The sequence below is a fragment of the Thermobia domestica genome, chromosome 12, assembly GCF_964235325.1.
Source record: "Thermobia domestica chromosome 12, izTheDome1.hap1.1, whole genome shotgun sequence".
Classification (NCBI taxonomy): Eukaryota; Metazoa; Arthropoda; class Insecta; order Zygentoma; family Lepismatidae; genus Thermobia; species Thermobia domestica.
Window position 1 is genome coordinate 54,277,216 of NC_137465.1, and position 19,790 is coordinate 54,297,005.

The 19,790-nt window shown below is 36.7% G+C and overlaps 1 protein-coding gene across 1 annotated transcript in view; it reads left to right on the forward strand.

Moving 5' to 3' along the window:
- The first annotated feature begins 1,424 nt into the window (after positions 1–1,424).
- The window catches only part of LOC145666451 (uncharacterized), a 41,937-nt gene continuing 23,571 nt past the window's right edge, over positions 1,425–19,790 (forward strand). The window contains exon 1 of the mRNA XM_081733684.1: positions 1,425–1,666. The gene's annotated coding sequence lies outside the window, so the exon portion shown is untranslated. The remainder of the gene's footprint in view (positions 1,667–19,790) is intronic.

Genomic DNA, 19,790 nt, shown 5'->3' on the forward strand with positions numbered 1-19,790 from the left:
GCTATCCACGTTCACACAGACCTTTAGCAATAGGTGCAGTTTAGAAAATTTAGATTGGAATATCAATAACACAAAGAAGGCTGTTTCTGAAAATTTATTAATAAATAGTAACAAATATCTTTTTCTAAGTTAACTATTATATTTATTTTATCGCTAGTAATGTACTAAGAACAAGTTTTTGAAGAATTGCTTCGCTTTTTGGCCTTAAAAATAGTCAGAGTGCCTTTTCTAACGGAGAGCAATAATTAATTCGCGCGAGCCAGTAATGCAGCTATAACTACTTCTTTTACAGGTAGAATTATGGTTCTGTTTCTCAACTTTCTCTTATTAACATTGTGTCTGTGATGGCCCAAGGTTGTTCCGGTTTATTTTCCTCCCAGAGTCCAATAACCCTCTCTGGTTGCGGGCCTGCTAGGTACTAGTAAAGGAAATAGTTTTTGACGTGAGTTCAAACCCAGCCAAGGATTTTTAATTTTTTTAAATTTTCATAATACTTTTTTCATTAAAATAACATGAAAATAATACTCAAAAAAGTGATTTACTAACTTTTGTGCAGATAAGTAGTGGTGTAGTAAGAGGAGTAGCAGCAAGAGTAGTAGTAGTAGTAGTGGTAGGAGGAAGAGTAGGAAGAGTAGGAACGGGTTAGAAACCCTGCAGGGCTCGTTTTGTTCTCTCTTGATCCCTATGATATAAATTCTGAGACCAACTAAAAACAGCTGGCTAGGGTAGCGCGCGAAAGAAACCACTTCCGGGAGTATTACTCTCCTGAGCCGGTCGGGATTGTACATCTTTCTCAAACATCAGCTTCGTGCGTTATCCGATGTTTTGCTGTCTACCAAATGAAGAACGTCACTTCCATGAGTATTACTTTCCCGAAGGGTCGCTGAACAAGGTCTGATATGGGGAGTTCCCCAGTGACAGCGTTCGAGTGCATATCGTATTTCCCTAGTGCTGTGTCGAGGAAGGGAGTCAAGTAGAACATTCTTCAAGTCTACACTACAATCTTTTCTTTCTCATTATATATTTCCCGCTTTCCCCCATCTTTTTATCACTGTTCAACTGAACACAGCCTATCCCTCCTTCACTGTCTGGACTTCTTTTCTGATATTGACGTTTCCTTTTCCCGATTGTGACATTTACTTTTCACGTTCTTTTACTTTATCATAATTATTACTTTGTACATTTTCTGTGACTGTTTCCTATCCTTATTGCTTTTTACCCTTTTTTCTACTAATCAAACTTTACATTACATGAGTTTAAATACCATTGATAGCATTTAATAAAATTCCTGGGGCCTTTGCAGAATCGTTTTGTCGTATGATAAGCGACATACTAAAAGCCTGACTAGTGCAAGAAACATATGTTATTCGAACGATAAGGCCCCTGGTTTCTACTGTCGAAGACAGTGGCAACACTCTGTTTTCATTTGTGGAACATACAAAAGAAGAAGAAGGTCTGTTTGCTCGCGCGCGCGAAAGTGAATGACGTTCTAGTTATTTCACGACGTTGAAGTTTAGTATCTTCTTTGTTTAGTGAAATATACCCGTAACAACCTTGTTTGTTTCGAAACAATATATATTTATTTTCAAGTAATCTTTGATTTATAGATAAAAACCGATGATTGATTATTCTTTCTTCCTAGTTCCCTCCTATTTATTAATGAAAGGTGAGCATTTTTGAAGATGTATTGATACGTAAATTATAACGATTCTCTTGTTTTTCATACCGAAATATGTTCTGTGTTCAAGAATTATTGTCGTCCGATCGTTTTAGTTTTCGTATTTTTTATAAGAGAATATTAGTGTGATGAACTGTTGCTTCTTCTATTTTCTGTAGACAAATTGTGACATTAAGGGAAGGTTTTATATGTAGTTATTTCAGAGCGAACTGTTAACTGCGTAAATTTGAAACATAGTCACTTTGTAGTATGAAGAAATGATAGATGAATTATCTTCGTTTTTTTTTTTTTTTTTTTTTTTTTTTGCGCCATTACAAAGAACTGTTGGAAAATTTATAATTTTTTTCACTAACAATCTTCGTATTGTCCCCTAAAAGGTTTCCATTGGGCGACAAAAATATTTCAGCATAGATAAAATACAAGGTGGCCACCGGAAGCAATTGTTGAAAATTTCCAGTTATATGATTTGCTTATAGATAAGGCTTCCGGATGGGTGGTTGAAAACCTACAATCTAAAAAACAAACCAACTTGTGCCAGGCAGCCAGTACAAATCAGAATAGGGCAAAGCTGGTAGGCTAGCGCGGGTTACGTCCGAAGGGAGCAGGCGCGTCAGAGAGGGTAGTGAAGACTATATGAGGTTCAGTAGCCCTACTCATAGTTTCATACAAGTAAAACTTCACTTGTAAACATAAGTACAGGTTTATATAATGTTTAGAATACAGTTAGTGGATAATAGCATATAATATAGTCTTCTTTCATATGCATTCACTTATTTTATCCGTTGTACAGCACTACCGTCAATCCATACGAAGTGGTCCAGAGCAGGTTGCTCGACCATCTTTGAAAATTATAAAAATTTGAGTGTGATGAGCCTTGTGTATGAAAAGCTCAATAAAACTATCCATGTTGTCGTATGTACAATTGTTCCTGCATGGCGGTTATATTTGTTGTCGGTGGAATGTCAATTTTTGCATTTGCAAGGGTTTACAAAAAGTACAGTTGCTCAAGACGTACAAATCAGACGAACTCTAAAGAAAAACAAATGTTTACAGGAGAGACTGTGGTACACCGAGAATATGTACTCCTGATTCTAAATAAATATGCAGGGTTGCAAACCAAACATGAAATGACCAGGAAAAGTACAGCAAATTACTCTTCGAAAGGGACTATTTTGTAATGGCATAAAGTAAGGAGTTCATAACTTTTGTGCTGAATACTATTGTACAGTGTTTGCCCAGTGGACCCACCAAGGTTTTTGAGCTTATTATTGGTACAGCTAAGATGATCACACTAAAAGTGATTTTTATCAGATTTTTTACTTTCCTTGGGCGAATTGGATATTTTCGCGTTAAGATATACAACAACATTCAACATAAGAACTCTTATAAATTGCTGAGTGCACTGAATGAATAAAAGAACCTTACCTTAGCTTGAGATAATTATAGAACAAATTAATGCATGGATTATGCTTATAGCCTGTTTGAAGTAAAATTTGCAATTTTATATTTTAGAAAACACTTTCCGTGAATATTCTGCTCGCCGATTCGGCGGCGTCGAGCGACGTTGTCCCTCATACTTTTGACGGGTTTAAGGTCATAGGTGCCGATACTACCAGCAAGTATGTAGTGCATTAGTAAAATTATTAGTATTATTTTTAATTACCTTTGATGATAATACAAGTTTTTTCCACTAAAAATTGGTTTTCCAACAACAACAGTTTAGTTCAGTTATTTGCTGCTACTCTTGAAATAAGCATTCTGTAGAATCAACACCAGCAATAGCGTAAAAGTTTTTGTAAAATTTAAGATGGTTAATGCTCAAGAGTACCGAAGACTGCGTAAAGCTTACTATTTCAAGTGCTGAATTTAAACTTCCGTATTAGTGGAAGTTTCGATGTGCAGTAAAGAAAGCTGCATTTTCGGGAGAAATAAAAGACCGTCGTGAAAGAAGTGCTCGGGAAATTCCCGCAAATTGAACGCACAAAGCATTGGAAATGAATATTTTAACAATAAGACTATGTCTTTTACGCTGGAAAATGTCACTGAGGGCCCTGGAATGATTCAATCTATATTTACTCGTTCGTCTGCGTGTACTACACATACCAGGGTACCACTTTCTGTCTTTTTTTTTTTTTTTTTATGTTTAAATTTTCAGGGTACAAGCGCGACACAATCTGAATTCCCTGTGTATATTTTGGCGGTATACAAACGTAATGTTTAAAAATAGCGGATATCCACGCTACGAAGTGCAATTTTCGGTCTTTTAAGTTGAAATTTTGAGGTTAGATTTTCTCTAAGATCCAATGTAAAATTTCAAATTGGCGGATTTTTTTTCTTCAAAACAGCAGTGAATAGAAAATTGTTGGAAGGTGTGCCAATGATAATCCCAAAGACATTGAAATATTTCGAGAAAACCTAATTAAGCTCGAAAATACTCGAGTAAACCCATATAGGCTCAGGTGGGTTTAGCTTTTTTTAGAAGCTGGTTTTCTCAAACCCTGCTATTGTATGTAAAGAGTCTGTAGAAATATCCACAGTTGTGATACTACTGGCACGTTACTCGCGAGTTATGTGGGTTCGACAGTTGAAGTTTCTGATTTTGGGGCGCAATTATCTCAGGAGGGCAAAGTACTAAAAATTGCTGCTTATGCCACAAAGTAATTCTGTATGTGAATAAACTATTGCAAAAAAATTATTACTGATATTATATGCAGAGAAAAGTGAGAACATGGTAAAATCGGGAAGAAAGCACGTGCGTGGACATGGTCGTAGCCCGGAAAAACATTAAATGTTTGATATGTTTCATGCTAGACCTCAAAAACTACGCGTGGTTCAGCAATTAGGCGCGCTTTCGTTTGTGTTCAGTTGTGCAAAAGCTCGAGAGTGACGTTTGTTCTATCTTTCTAGCTCCAGGATCACTGCCCAGTATATATGATGAGGGGCTAGCTCTCTTTGCACCCACGACACCCATCGTCAGTGTATCAGGAAAGTATCATTCACATCTAATCCCAATTGCGGAAGTTCACAAGGTTTACGTATTGTAGGATAGACTTGCCTTTGGCTAGTTGGCGGCTGTGCCCCGGACGCCCCCTTTGCTCGGCCTACTGCCTCACGTCTCTTAAACTCACAATTGTACCGTATTTCAAGTTTCCTTTTTTATTTCAGCTATCTAAAAGATAAGAGTTTGTATTCAAAGCAAACGTCTTTTAAATACCATGAGAATTCTTTCATCCTCGCATTAAACCCCTTAAAAACTAAAAATGTTCACTTTTTGTAATTTTCCTGTTTGTTTGTCCCTGAATGCTACAATCATAAGAAATTTCGGTTGAACTTTACAAACCCCGCTGCAGTTGTAACGCAATGGCGTTGGTAGTACTCTTGCGGATTGGGACTACTTTCGACCGAAGAAACACACCGCCATATTAAAAGCAGAAACATGCTCACCAATTAATTAGAATATTTCAGAAAATAAAAGAAACAAGTAAGAAAAAAATGTATATTACACATGCTTTCTGATACTTTCGAAGATAAACGGGAGCGTGTATTAAAAGGTATTACCCGGAATTAAAATTTATAATTGTTCTAGATAGCATTCTTTCCAATGGAGCGTGTATTATAAAGTTTGTCCCTCTGGGCTAAAGTTTACAAAGCACGCTCCAGCTATATAAGTGACAAATGGGGGACGCACCCAACCCCTCCCCCCCAAATAATTTACAAAAGAAGGCTGTTACACATTAAGGCAACACCTCCCTTCCCCCAAAATTGTAATACACTAAATGGAACAAGACTACTTACCACAATATTAAACTGAAGAATCAAATCGGCAATCAAAAAATCCATAGCATGCATAAAAGTTTGTCAGGCAAGAAAAAAAAGTATCAAAGATCATGTTCAATTAAACTTTGGCGACCATTCTTAACATAATACGAATAGAAGGGAAAATGAACAATCTGCTCTACATGTAACTTTGATTTTTCAAAAAATGTTCAACAAAAGGCAGACACACGCCAAAAGCACTTTACTCCATTAACCCGCCGATCACACCGAAAAATATAATGTCCTCTATCTTTACACAAGTTCAAACTTGCCACACATTTACGACAATCAATTTGCAATTTAACTAGACCATGTCGTTCCACAAACTTCAATAATTCCTTCTCGTTATTATATAAGTCAGTAGAAAATTCAAGTAAGCTTGTATCACAATCATTACAAATAGCACTCATAATACGAACTTATGAAATCACACGTGTTTGACTACAAAAGAGACACGAAGTATCATACAGCTCGCTCCAATTTACGAACACACAAGAGTACGTGCTTGCGATATACGACATGTACAGACTCAGACGATACTTAACCACGTGCAGCTAAACTAATAATAACCCCATCTGTTGATAGCTAACACTATAACCAAAAGCGAAACAAAAGAAATAAATATAAACAAGAACTACTTTACAATGCGGAAGTGTACACTGGAGCGTATATTCTCACTTTTACCCGAAATTCGTCATTCTATTCTTGCCCGAAGTACCTAAACATATTGGACTGTAGATGTCTCATATAGATAACATGGGAAAGATTTTTCAGTTCCCAATAAAACCGCACTAAAGTTGGAAATTTTAATTTTTGTTGATTTACTTGGGTAACACTAACGAAAAAGTACAAGCATACCATATTTCAAGTTTTTATTCCAAGTACGTAAAACATGTTTTATAAGTAAAAAAAAAAAACAAAAAAAACGCCTATTTAAATAGCACGTTGAATTTCTTCCTTTCCCCCTCTGTACCCTCTAAAAAATTAAGAATATTCACTATTGGCAGTTTTCCTGTGGGTTAGTCCCGGAAAGTTACAATCAAGCCCAATTTCAACTTTCCACGTCAACCGGTAGTACCGCTTTATTTTGTCAGTTCATGTACTTTTATACAGGGTGTAACAAAAAGGTACGGCAATATTTTCAGGGGGTGGATTCTTTATGGGTAGACAAGCAAAAAAGTTCATATGACCATATGTCGGGAAATGCATCGTTACAGCTATGACCATTGAGCCACCTAACGGTGTGAGATAGTCGCATTCTGGTCTTTCCTTAATGTAACTCAATTTAAACTTCAATAAAATTCGATATCTCCTGACATGTTGTATGAACTGTTTTGCTTGTCTGCCTATAAGGAATCCACTCCTGAAATTTTGCCATGCCTTCCTCTTCCCAAAAAGATTCAGAAAAGCACATTCTTCACTCTCCAACGCGGTACTCCCCACATACATAAAATGCTTATCGGCGAAAACCTTCGTCCTTCAGGAGTACATTGATACCAAAATTATCTTCTTAGATTAATTAGGGGCTGAGTTACTCAGGTTTTAATTGAGTCACATTGAGGGGCGACCGGAATGTGACTATTTCATACCGTCAGACGGCTCAATGGCCGTAATTGTGTAACGATGCATATCCTGACATATGGTCATATGAACTTTTTTCCTTGTCTACCCATAAGGAGTCCACCCCTGACATTTTGCCGTACCTTTTTGTTACGCCCTGTATATAACGAGTGATGCAGCAAAATCTGGACTGCCCACAATTAAACATATTGTTACAGGTTAACATAAAAAGGAAGGGAGCAATAGAAAGGGTAACGTAAGTTCTACGAAACACACATTTATTCATCACTCAAGTACACCATTGCGTCTAATCTGATCGATTCTCTTTTTAGTGCTCTTCTCCAGGTGCCGTACACGTCCGACGTCCGTTTGTCACAGGCTTAACTTGATGCAATTCATGTGCTGACGAGTGTTTTTCGCTCTCCAGGCATTGACATAGACTCACGCTTTCAACAGAGCCAAAAGTCCTCAATACATCTGGCCTGCGGGAGGTTGGCAGGGTTGTCTTCCTTCGCGACGAAATGGATGCCTTCTTGTTTCAAGTGCTCCACCACCACTTTGGGGTAATGCGCACTGGCTTTCTCCGGCCAGAACATGTAGTTGTTGTCATAGTGTGCTCTAATGTTTGGAACTAAATGTTTTTTAATGCATTCCTCCAGGTAAACCCTGCCATTGATGGCAAAATTGGACTCCTTGATCAGCAGTTCTGACCATCTGTGTGGTCCAATGTCAAGCCAGACCAGAACCTTCTCAGACTTAATTTTGGGATAGAATTTCACCCTATGTGGCGTATCGTCTCTGTTCGAGGTGTAGAAGGTGTTGTTGAAGTTAATGGTGCAGTGGGATAGCGTGAAATGGAATTCGTCGTCGAGGATTCAGAAGGCCTTTGCCAACTTTTGATACAGCCGACCACAGAACCTCTTCGCCTCTGACTTCTGTCTGTCACTACGTTGTAGGGTATGTTTCTCCTTGTATGCCTTCACATTCACCTTTTGTAGCTTCCAACATTTCCTGCTTTGCTGGCATTGGAGCCATTGAGCTGTTTGTCGCTGCAAAATCTCGTCCTTGTGATCGAACAAACGCTTCAGAGGGTCAATTTTCTTTCAGTGATTTTGGCGTGGGATCCACCTGAACCAGGTCGACGAGACGCTAGTGTGTTATCGTGAAAACGTTTCAAAATACCATAGATACTTTTTCTGGACACTCTTTCAGCCATAAAGTGGGCCATTTTCCTTACTGGATGTTAGTGGAGTAGAACTGACGGTGCCTTCGCTTGAGGCCATTGTTATAATTATTCGTTAATGTTGAAACCACAAACAAAAACTTATCAATACTAGTTGAAACGCTTTCCATATTACATACACTATTTTTGCCCTGATACTTAGCATTAAATGTCAGAGCGCAACATATAGTCCAGATTTTGCTTCATCACCCATTATTTAAGATAGATATAACGCAACCTTGTGAGCACATTAACTTCCGTAACTGGGATTGGATTTCAATGATACTTTGCTGATACATAGAGTGCCTTAATACCACGGTTCAGTTCCACGATGGGTGTCGTGGGTGCAAGGGGGAGCTAACACCCTCCCCGCATAGACGTGGCAATGATCATGGATTTAGGAAGATGGAACAAACGCCACTCGCAAGCTTTTTCACAACTGAACACAAACGAAAGCGCGCGTAATTGCTGAACCACGCGTAGTTTTTGAGATCTAGCATGAAATATATCCAAACATTAAATATTTTCCAGGCTACGACCATCGTCACGCGCATTCTTTTTTCGCATTTTTACCATGTCCTCACTTTTTTCTGCATTTAATATCAGTCATGATTTTTTTTTGCAATAGTTTATTCACATACGGAATTACTTTGTGGACTAAGCAGTGATTTTTAGCACTTTCCCCTCCTGAGATATTGCGCCCCAAAAATGGCATCAAAATCAGAAACTTCAACTTTCGAACCCACATAAATCTAAGGTGCCAGTAATATCATAACTGTGGATATTTCTGCAGATTCTTTACATGCAATAGTATTCAGCACAAAACTTAATGAACCTCTTACATGCCAGTCCAAAATGCAGCCCCCTTTCAAAGAGTAATTTTCCGAACTTTTTCCCGTGATTTCATGTATTGGTTTGCATTCCTGTATGTTTATTTAGAATCAAGAGTATATTTTCTCCGTGTACCTCAGTCTCCTGTAAACATTCGTTTTTGTTTGTCATTTGTCTGATCCGTACGTTCTGAGCAACTGTAGTTTTCGTAAACGCTTGATGCAAAAATCGATACTCCACCGACAACAAAGATGGCCGCCATTCAGGAAGACTTGCATACGGCAAGGTGAATAGTGTTATTGACCTTCTCATACACAAAGTTCATCACACTCCAATTTTATAATTTTCGTAGATCGTAGAGCAACCATTTTCACCATCTTTGGGCAACTTCGGATGGATTGACCCACTTGTAATAATTTTACACTAGTAACCCTACACTTGTAAATCTAAAATACAGCTGTATTAATTTGTATTTAATTTTGTCATGTGCCAGAATTTGAAAAAAAAACTGCTATTTTTGAAAAATCTCAGCCCATATGGGTTTTCCGGGTTTGAGATTTTCTAAATATTTCAATGTCTTTGGGGTAAAAGTGTTAAAATGTGATTTATATTTCAAGATTGTCATTTTTACAACTTGCAACAATTTTCTATTCACTGTTGTTTTGAAAAAATGGCCGCCATTCTGAAATTTTAAATTAGATCGCCGAGAAAATCTATATAGGAAATTTAGAATGTCTCTTGCTTCTACCCTCAATATTTCAACTTAAAAATCCGAAAATTGCACCCTGTAAAGTGGATACCCGATATTTTAAAAATGGCCGCCATTTTGAAATTTTATGTTCGTATGCCGCCCAAATCTACAACAGGAAATTTAGGGTCCCGTGTTTGTATTCTGAAAATTTAAACGTAAAAGACCGCAAGTCGTACCCTGTAGTGTCTGTGGTACAGGCAGACAAACCCCATGTTATCGAATGCCAAATATGAATAACAAATATATTTATTTAAAACAAAGATGTAATTCATGTTTTATGAAATAAATTTGGCTAGCTGGGGGCACCACCCCCAGTCCTTCGCGTTTGCTCGATCTGTGGCCTCCAATCTCTTATGTACTAGCCTTTGCATCAACAGTGAATGTCATGCATTTGGTGTTTAATTACATTTTCTGATTTTATCACAGCTGGGGGCTTCGTACCCTGACTCCCGCATTTATTCGGCCTTGCACCTCTTGAACTCACAATTCTACCAAATTTCAAGTTTTTTCCTATTTCACCTATCTAAATGATAAGATTTTGTATCCAAAAGAAACGCCCATTTAACATGTGAATTTCTTTTTCCCCTTTTAGATCCCTTAGAAACTAAAAATATTCACTTTTGGCAATTTTTCTGTTGGTTAGTCCCGGAAGGCTAAAATCATGCGACATTTCATCATTCTAATTATGCCAGAAGTGCCTAAACATTTTGGGGCATAAAAGTTGTCCCATATAAGTAACATGGGAAAGATTTTTCAGCTCCCCATAAAACTACTCTACAGTTGGAAATTTTTATTTTCGGCGATTTGTTTAGTTAATGCTAACGAAAACGTGCCGAATTTCAATTTTTCATTCCAATCCCAAATACCTACAATATGAGATTATAGTTCCAAAAAAGGACCATTTAAATAATATGGGAAGTTTCTTCATCGCTACTTTAGACCCCCTAAAAATTAAAAATATTCACTTTTGGCAATTCTGTCGGTTAGAACCAAAAAGCTGGAACCATGTCAAATTTAATCATTGTAGCCCCACAGGAAGTGCCCAATAATTAGGGCGTGTAAAAGATGTCCCATATAAATAACATGGAGAAGATTTTTCAGTTCTGCATAGAACCATTGTAAAATTATTATTATTTTTTATTTTATTTTTTTTTTATTTTTAGTGATTTATTTAGGTAACGCTAACAAAAATCTACAAACATACCGAATTTCAAATGTTTATTCCAATTTCAAGTATCTAAAACATGAGATTATAGGTTCAAAAAAGGTTCATTTAAATAATATGGAGTGTTCCTTCATGCCTCCTTTAGACTCCGTAAAGCTTAAAATTATACACTTTTGATGATTTTCCTCTGGGTTAGTCCCGGAAAGCTACAATCATGCTAACTTTCAGCTTTCTACGTCAACCCGAAGTACCCCTTCATTTTATGTCAGTTCATGTAGTTGCCTTAAATTGAACGTAAAATAAATAATCTTGTTGAAATATTCATTTCCGATGCTTTGTGCATTCAATTGCGGAAATTTCCCGAACAATTCTTTCACAACGGTTTTTACTTTTTCTTTACTGTATATCAAAACTTCCACTAATACAGAAGTTTGAATTCAGCACTTGAAATAATAACCGTTACGTAGCCTTCGGAAATCCGTGCATTAAGCGCAGGGTTTGAAAAAACCCGGGCTTTTTTGAAAAAGCCCAACCCACCTGGACCCATATGGGTTTTTTCGGGTTTAATTGGGTTTTTTCGGGTTTAATCGGTTTTTCGAAATATTTCAATGTCTTTGGAGTAAAAGTGTTAAAATGTGATTTATATTCCAAAATTGCCATTGTCACAACTTGCAAAAATTTTCTACTTACTGCTGTTTTGAAAAAATGGCCGCCATTTTGAAATTTTACATTCGATCGCCGAGAAAATCTATACAACAAATTTAGCATATCTCGTGCTTCCACCGTCAAAATTTCAACTTAAAAGACTGAAAATTGCGCTTCATAGCGTGGATACTCGCTGTTTTGAAAACAGTTGTCACCATTTTGATTGACATTTTACGTTGGTATGCCGCCAAAATCTATACAGGAAATTTAGAGTGTCTCGTGCTTGTATTCTGAAAATTTTAACTTAAAAGGCCAAACGTTGTACCCTGTAGTGTGTGTGGTAGAGGCAGACAAACGAGTTGAGTTGATTTTGTGTTTAACGTCCCTTTCAGCAGCGAGGCTATATGAGACGGGACCTACTGATTAACGTGGAATCCGAACCACATGAGCTCCCTCCGGGAGGCAAACCCGAGTCCCACGCCGAAGACGCGTACACTAACTGCATAGCCATGAATGAGCTCGGCAGACAAACGAACAAATGTAGATCAAGTCATCCAGAAGCCTGACTGACGTTCGCCAAATATGAATACCAAAAGGGATCTATTTATTTAAAACAAAGGTACAATTCATGTTGTATGAAATAAATAAATGTTTTAAAATGTCTTATATGAAATTAACATCTTCCAGCGTAAATAAACCTGCCATATTTTCTCCATGAGTATACGGGACACCTCAGATCCCCCTTTCTCAACTTTCCAACAAAATGCAATGAACTGTAGTCTGGTTATGAACAAAAGTATAATAAGCCGCGGTGGCTCAGTGGTAGAGCGTTCACCTCTAGTGCATGGGGTTCCTAGTTCGATCCTAGCTCGCGCCAAGTGAGCTTTGTGGTGGACAAGCACCTTGTGCCTGGGTTTTCTCGAGATTCTCACGTTTCCTCCCACTTTCTTCATTCTGTCATTTCATTCATTTCTCATCATCACCGTCACCTTGAGCATAGCAGGCATAACCATGAGACTAAAACTAAAAGATTTCATTTTATTTATTTTTTTCAATAATATAATAGGCGAAAGTTCACTAAGCAGCAACTGCTTTTCTCTGTTCGTACCCTGCAATTGTATAGACTGAAGATGCCTAAAAACTTACGATGTGCTATAAAAATGCTTTACAGGAAAACAATATGCAAATTATTTAAATCAGTGGTACAGTCTACTACCAATATTTTTCACGCGTTTAGCAATATTTATTTACATGGCTGTATCTGTCAAAATTACGTTCGTCAGTTTAATCTGATGAAAAGCTGATTTTTCTCCTTGTGTCGTGTGTAATTGTCAGGACCGGATTTACATTTTTCTAAGACCTGGGCCAAAGCACAATTCTGTACTCCTAGCCTCTGAAAAATATTATAATTCTTGTTAACTTATCTAATGTGTTGCTGAAGAAAAAGTTAGTCACCTTCCCTGTGTTTGTAAATGTAGAAACACTTCCAAAGCCTTTTTTTGGTAATGCGGAGAGCAGGGTTGGCTGGTTTAAACCAAAAAACAAAAAAATGTTCATAAAAGTGTAAGTGTTTGTAAAATCTTGATGAACACACATTTGTGGGTTATCACGTTTCACTCCCGTATATCATTCGTATTATATTCAGACCTAAATTCCCCATTCATTACTCAAAAAGATTATACTACAAAAGCAACTTTTTTTTACAAGTTTATAAATGTTTATTTTGTGATTTTTTTGTAGTTGTTATTATTATGTAATTGCAATCGAAGGAAAATTCTAAATATTGTTTCGTTTCAATGTTTACTATTGATAAAATACATCGAAAATGCCGTATTTTGTGTGTGTGTGTGGGGGGGGGGGGGGTCATACAGACCCCACAAGAGGCATTTAGTGAAATAAGTATCTTTGCTATCTATTTATGTATAAATGAGTCTGAGCCAAAGTGGACTCAAATAATTCGTATCTTTATTCACTTTTCTTATTGATATGCAGATTAAGTCGGTGTATTTCTTTAATTTGGACCAATAAAAGTCGTTGTTAACTAACTTGAACTAAATTAGTTCTTCTGTACTCCGTCGTACTTTGAAATTGTTCATATGTAATTCTGTGTAATGGTTTCACTTGTGCAACTGTTTGTATTTTTGTCCTTCTGAAATGACTCTTGACAGTTATATTAAGAAGCATGTGAAGATCAGTACAACGTATTTTTTTTTTTTTTTTATCAGGATTCCTTCGTGAGTGAGTCGGCAGACGTATCGCATTTATGGCCAATTAGTCCTGGTTCCGAGTTCAAATGGAGGACAATTTCTCTCGGATGTAACTCGAGAAGCGGTTTTTATTCCGCTTTAAGCTTATGTGACCCCTTCCAGCATAACCCGGTTGTTGCATAATAACATCAAGGCGAAACAAACTTATTTCTGTCCATATATGATATGAATATATAGAGCAAATCATTTAAACCATAAAAACCTGGTTTAAACCAAAAAAAACCCGGTTTTATTGGTTTTTTTAATAAAAACCATGGTTTTTGCCAACCCTGGCGGAGAGTATCCGAGTTTCCATCAAGTGCAATGGAAAAAATAGCATTGCAAATTTCGCTCGCTATCGAGTCGAACAGGGTGGTGTTATAACTTCCTCGAAACTGTTACATGCAACAGCGTACTGTTCATTCACTAATTACAGGATTCCCAGCCAATGTCAGAATTTTTTGTTTTTCACTTTTCGAATAAGCTGATATTTATAGCAGAAATGGAACGTAGTTAAAATATGTGACATTTCCGTGTCCCGACTAAATTTACTGGGATGCGGGACACTCGGGCCCAAAAACGGGACACTCGTTTTTTACGGGAGTATGGCAGGCTTACGCGTAAATTAAATAGTTTTATTGTTGTATTCATTTCCGATTCTTCTGCGTTTAATTCGGGAATTTCCCGAGCACTTCTTTCACGGCGTGTACATCAAAACTTCAACTAGTACGGAAATTTGAACTCAGCACTTGAAATAGTAAGCGTTACATAGTCTTCGGAACTCCGAGCATTAAGCTTCTTAAATTTGACAAGAATTTTTACGTTATTGCTGGTGTTCATTCTACAGAATGCTTATTTGAAGAGTAGCAACAAATGACTGAATTAAACTGTTATTGTTGGAAAACCAAATTTCAGTTGAAGAACCTTGTGTTTTACATCAAAGGTAAGAAATAATACTAATAGTTTTACTAATGTATTTACATATGTACTATTAGTACCAACACCTATGACCTTAAACCCGTCAAACGTATGAGCGATAATGTCCCTCGGTGTCGCCAAGTCGACGAGCAAATTATTCACGGAAAATATTTTCTAAAGTACAAAATTGCTTATTTTACTTCAAATAGGCTATAAGCATAAGCCATACATAATTTGTTCTATAACTATCTTAAGCTAAGGTAAGTTTTTTTTTTTTTTTTTTAAATTCATTTAGTGCATTCAGAACTTTATAAAGGTCTTATGTTGAATGTTGTTGTATACCTTAACGTGAAAGCCTCTAATTCACCCAAGGAAAGTCTAAAATCTGATAAAAATCACGTACAATGTGATCACCTTAGTTGTATCAATAATATACTAACAAATAGGTCAAAAACTCAGGTGGGTTTTAAAGTGGGTTTTTTCAGGTGGGTCAAACCCGAAAAACCCCACCGGGTTTTTTTGGGCTGGGCCCACTTGAGCAAACCCTGATTAAGCGTCTTAAATTTGACAAAATTTTTTTACGCTATTGCTGGTATTGATTCTACAGAACGCTTATTTGAAGAATAGCAACAAATGACTGAACTAAACTATTGTTGGAAAACCAAATTTTACAGAGGAATACTTGTGTTATCCTCAAAGATAAGAAATATTACTAATAGTTTTACTGATGTATTTATATATTTAGTGGTAGTACCGGTGCCTATAACCTTCAATCCGTCAAACATATGAGGGATAACGTCTCTTGGCGTTGCCGAGTCGGCGAACACACTAACCACGGAAGTATTTTCTAAAACATAAAATTGCATATTTTACTTCAAATTGGCTATAAGCATAATCCATACATTAATTTGTTCTATGATTATCTGAGTTTTTTTTTTTAAACCCATTTAGTGCATTCAGAACATCATAAAGGTCGTATGTTGAATGTTGTATACCTTAACATGAAAGCATCTAATTCGCCCACAGGAGGTCCAAAATCTGATTAAAATCACTTGCAATGTGATCATCTTAATTGTATTAATAATGTACTAACAAAAATCTTAAAATCCCAGTGGGTTTTTCAGATGGGTCCAACCCGGCGGTTTTTTCGGGCTGGGCCCACTTGGGCAAACCCTGTTGAGTACAGAAATTTGTTGTTTATAAACATGTCTTTTCATGGAACGTATTGAATTTTACCCGTAAATTTCCCAAAATGTGGTGTGCCAAAACTACACCAGTACCTGTCTTTGTAAGTGTTCCAACAACATTACAATGATCTGTTAAAGCTCTCTCGTGACTAAGCGGTTAGCGTACGTGCCTTTAGCGTTTGAGACCCAGGTTCGATTCCCAGGAGGAGTTTGTGTGGTTCTGATTCCACTTTAAGCTGTAGGTCCACGTCTCATATAGCCTCGATGAAAAGGACTTTAAAATCTAATCCACAACTGCAATGGTGGTTTAATGTTAGGAGCAAGCATGAAGAATATAAATATGTAAGAAGGGAGGAGAAGTGAAAGGATAATTAAGCAGACTGAAGGATTAACTTATTATTCTGCTCGGCAAGGAAGGCGATTCAGGCTAAGTATTATCCAAGACGGCAAGGTTCTAGAACACAGGACCCCCCATATATGTTAGTAACTAGGTCGATTAATTTCTGAACCAAAGTTTAATATTTAATTCACATATTATTGCTGAGCGAGCGTTAGCAAGTAAAGGCGGGTGAGAACTCCGCAGGGCACGTAGTCTTTTATCTTTATTACAGTTAAACTCGAAGCGGGACCTGTGTTCTAGAACCTTGCCAGTAACGGAGCCTTCTAGATTTTTTTGTAGTTGAACATCCTACGTTTATGACCTTTAGGTTAAAGGAAACTGGGAATTAATGATTAAGTAAATGACTAAGATTCATTCTTTTGTACTGTCTGATCGGGAATCGAATTCGAGACCACGTGCACCAAAGGCACAATTCTTAATACTAGATCAGCGTGGAGGACTGAGTATCCCAAAGTTGCCTACGATATAAGAATTTAAACTGTTTCATTTCGAAGCGACGTCATGAAAATGGTGTATGGGGAAAGTGTATGCTGTCCTTTTATTGGAAAGAAATCTGCCTTGTCTCATCTCGTGGACAATCCTTACCGTCCCCCGTTTCCCCCAACTGTCTTCGTGTCATCAGCGCTTATGATTTGAGATCAATGTGCGTGTAACTCTTCGGTGTGTGCTCATGTATTAGACATATTAATATGATAGGACTGCATCTCTTGTGGAGGACTACATAGTAATCTTTGTGCAGGTTACGATAAATCGTCAAATTTTTCATTTTTCTTTATTCTCCCGAATAATTGCGTACAGATTGATAATGTGTGTGCACACTGATCGGCTGATTGGTAATATGTGTGCATAATGATAGGCTGTAGAAACGAAAAACATACACCGAGCACGCACCAACCTGTCTAGCTAGTCAGTACAAGCAAGATTTCCATCTAATTTAGTTCAGTTAGGGAGAAGGCTCGCTTGGAGCAATACTCGCGAAATGACAGTGGGCATGCACATAACTAAAATTTCCTTATGGAGTTCTGTCATTACAATAAATATCTTTCTTTCCTTTCCGTAACAGATTTTAGGTAGCTATGACTTCAATTTTATTTCTGTATTTGTTCGAGGGTTTTCTTCTTTCTTCCTCCTCCTTTAAGCCTCCAGAGGAGAACCACGTGAGATGGTGAAAAGCAGATTAGTCAAATCTGTTCATTTTTGGAGACCGCACATCCTTAGTACCAAATGACAGACTTTGGTGTTTAATTATTGTTAATTAGTGCGCGTGCAATCACATCCAGAGCAAACGAAGCGTCTACCAAGAATGACATTACATGGTATAATTCAAATCCTCGAGGTGGAAGAGCACAATAGCCGGGCAAGGTTCTAGAACAATGGTCCCTCTCCAGTTCACCCGCCCAGATGTCAAGTTAGGTGAATTACGACAAAGTAATATTTCAAACTATTAACTAACCAAACTACCACTCCCATAAAGGAATATCTTCCAATAATTTTTATCATAAGATATCAGGGACTATATCCCCCCCCCCAAAGATTACACGAAACCACACTGTATACAACAAAAATCATTTTGTAAAATCTACCAAACCGAAACATATAAACACAATAGAATCGAGAAATAGAAGACTAAAAGAAACTGTAAAATCGTCGCAAAAGACATGAGATATAAAACAGTATATTGCATTATATACCTACTTCGTCATATTTCTCAAGGACAAAACGATATCACAAAAATTAAAAATATTTTTATCCGATATTCTAAAAGTATATCCCGGACCTTTAAAAAAATCGTATTATTTGTAAGAAAGTAATATACCATCCGACGAAATAGAACAAAAGCCATCGACATCTTTCGCCAGAGAATATTGAAAAATCGACTCAGAAGACGAAAACAACTGAATGTAATTCCTAATAAAATAAAAAGCAGACTAAAATAAAATTAATGTGCATAAAATCAAAGAAAACAGTAATCTAAATTAATATTTATTTGAAAGATTAATATTTCATGTATAAAACAATAGACCTGTTTATGACTACTATGTTTCAATAAGCTAACATCTGGATGGACTGTTGTAAGTTTGAGGTTGAGGGTTATGTTTGGTTAATAAAATGTCAAAAAAAAAAAAAAAAAAAAAAAAAAAAAAAAAAAAAAAAAAAAAAAAAAACAACTTCATAAACTAGTAAAATAAAAAGCAAAAGTGAATTAAAACAAAGTAAGAAAAAATTTATTTATTACAAAACTTAAGATAGACCAGTGTTCCACAACCATCTCATACAGATGCTATTTATATCGTCGAATGATTGACGATTATGACGGAAACTTAATATGCAATTGCTGTGAGCTCTAGTGCTACATATAGTTTAAAGAAATACGTACCGACCTACACGACGACAGAAGCCGAGAGTAGATATTTGTGGCGGAAGACATCCACGATGATGTGTGTATCATGTAGTTCGTGGAAGAAGGTACAATATGGTTTCTGAACTGTCTGGTGTTGGAATTTCAGGAACATCAGCAGCCGCCTGGAGAAATCGAATTACATCTTTAGTTCACCTTTGGCGGGTTCCTCAATTATATTCTATATGCTTTCACGCTCAGTACTCACAGTGATTGAACACTAGGATATGAATTTTAGTATGTTGGATATGCGATCTCCAATAAACCGCTCTGACTAATTTGTGTTTCGCCATCTCATGGAATTCCCCTGTGGTGGCTTAATAGAGGTTGAAATGATGCCCCCCCCCCCAAAAAAAAAATTACAGAATTTCGATGTATTTTATCAATAGTAAACATTATTAAAACGAAACAATATTTAGAATTTTTCTTTGATTACAATTGCATAACAATAATAATAGACTATAAAAAAAACCACAAAAGAAACATTCATAAAATTTTAAAAAAAATTCTTTTGTAGTATAATCTCTTTGAGTAATGAATGGGAAATTTAGGTCTGAATATAATACGAACAATATACGGGAGTGAAACGTGATAACCCACAAATGTGTGTTCATCAAGGTTTTACGAACATTTTTCGTTTTTGGTTTAAACCAGTTGGTTTTTCGAAAAAAAAAAAAAAAAAAAAAAAAAAGATTGTTTAAACCAGCCAACCACTTTGGTCGACGAATATTATAAAATTTCTAGTGATCCATTCTTATGCTGAGATTGTACTAAAGTCCGTAAATTTCTGTGATGGAACGCGTAAGAAAATGTTTCGATTTTTTAACTTTTTGTCTCATTTTTGATCAATGTAATGACGTCGCACTTTTTGGGACTTTGTCTGGAGCATTCCAAGTCATCTAATAGTTTCGGCTTTTTATAGATCATCAGTATTTATTGGATGGCCGTTTCACGTAAACTAGAAATTTGTGTT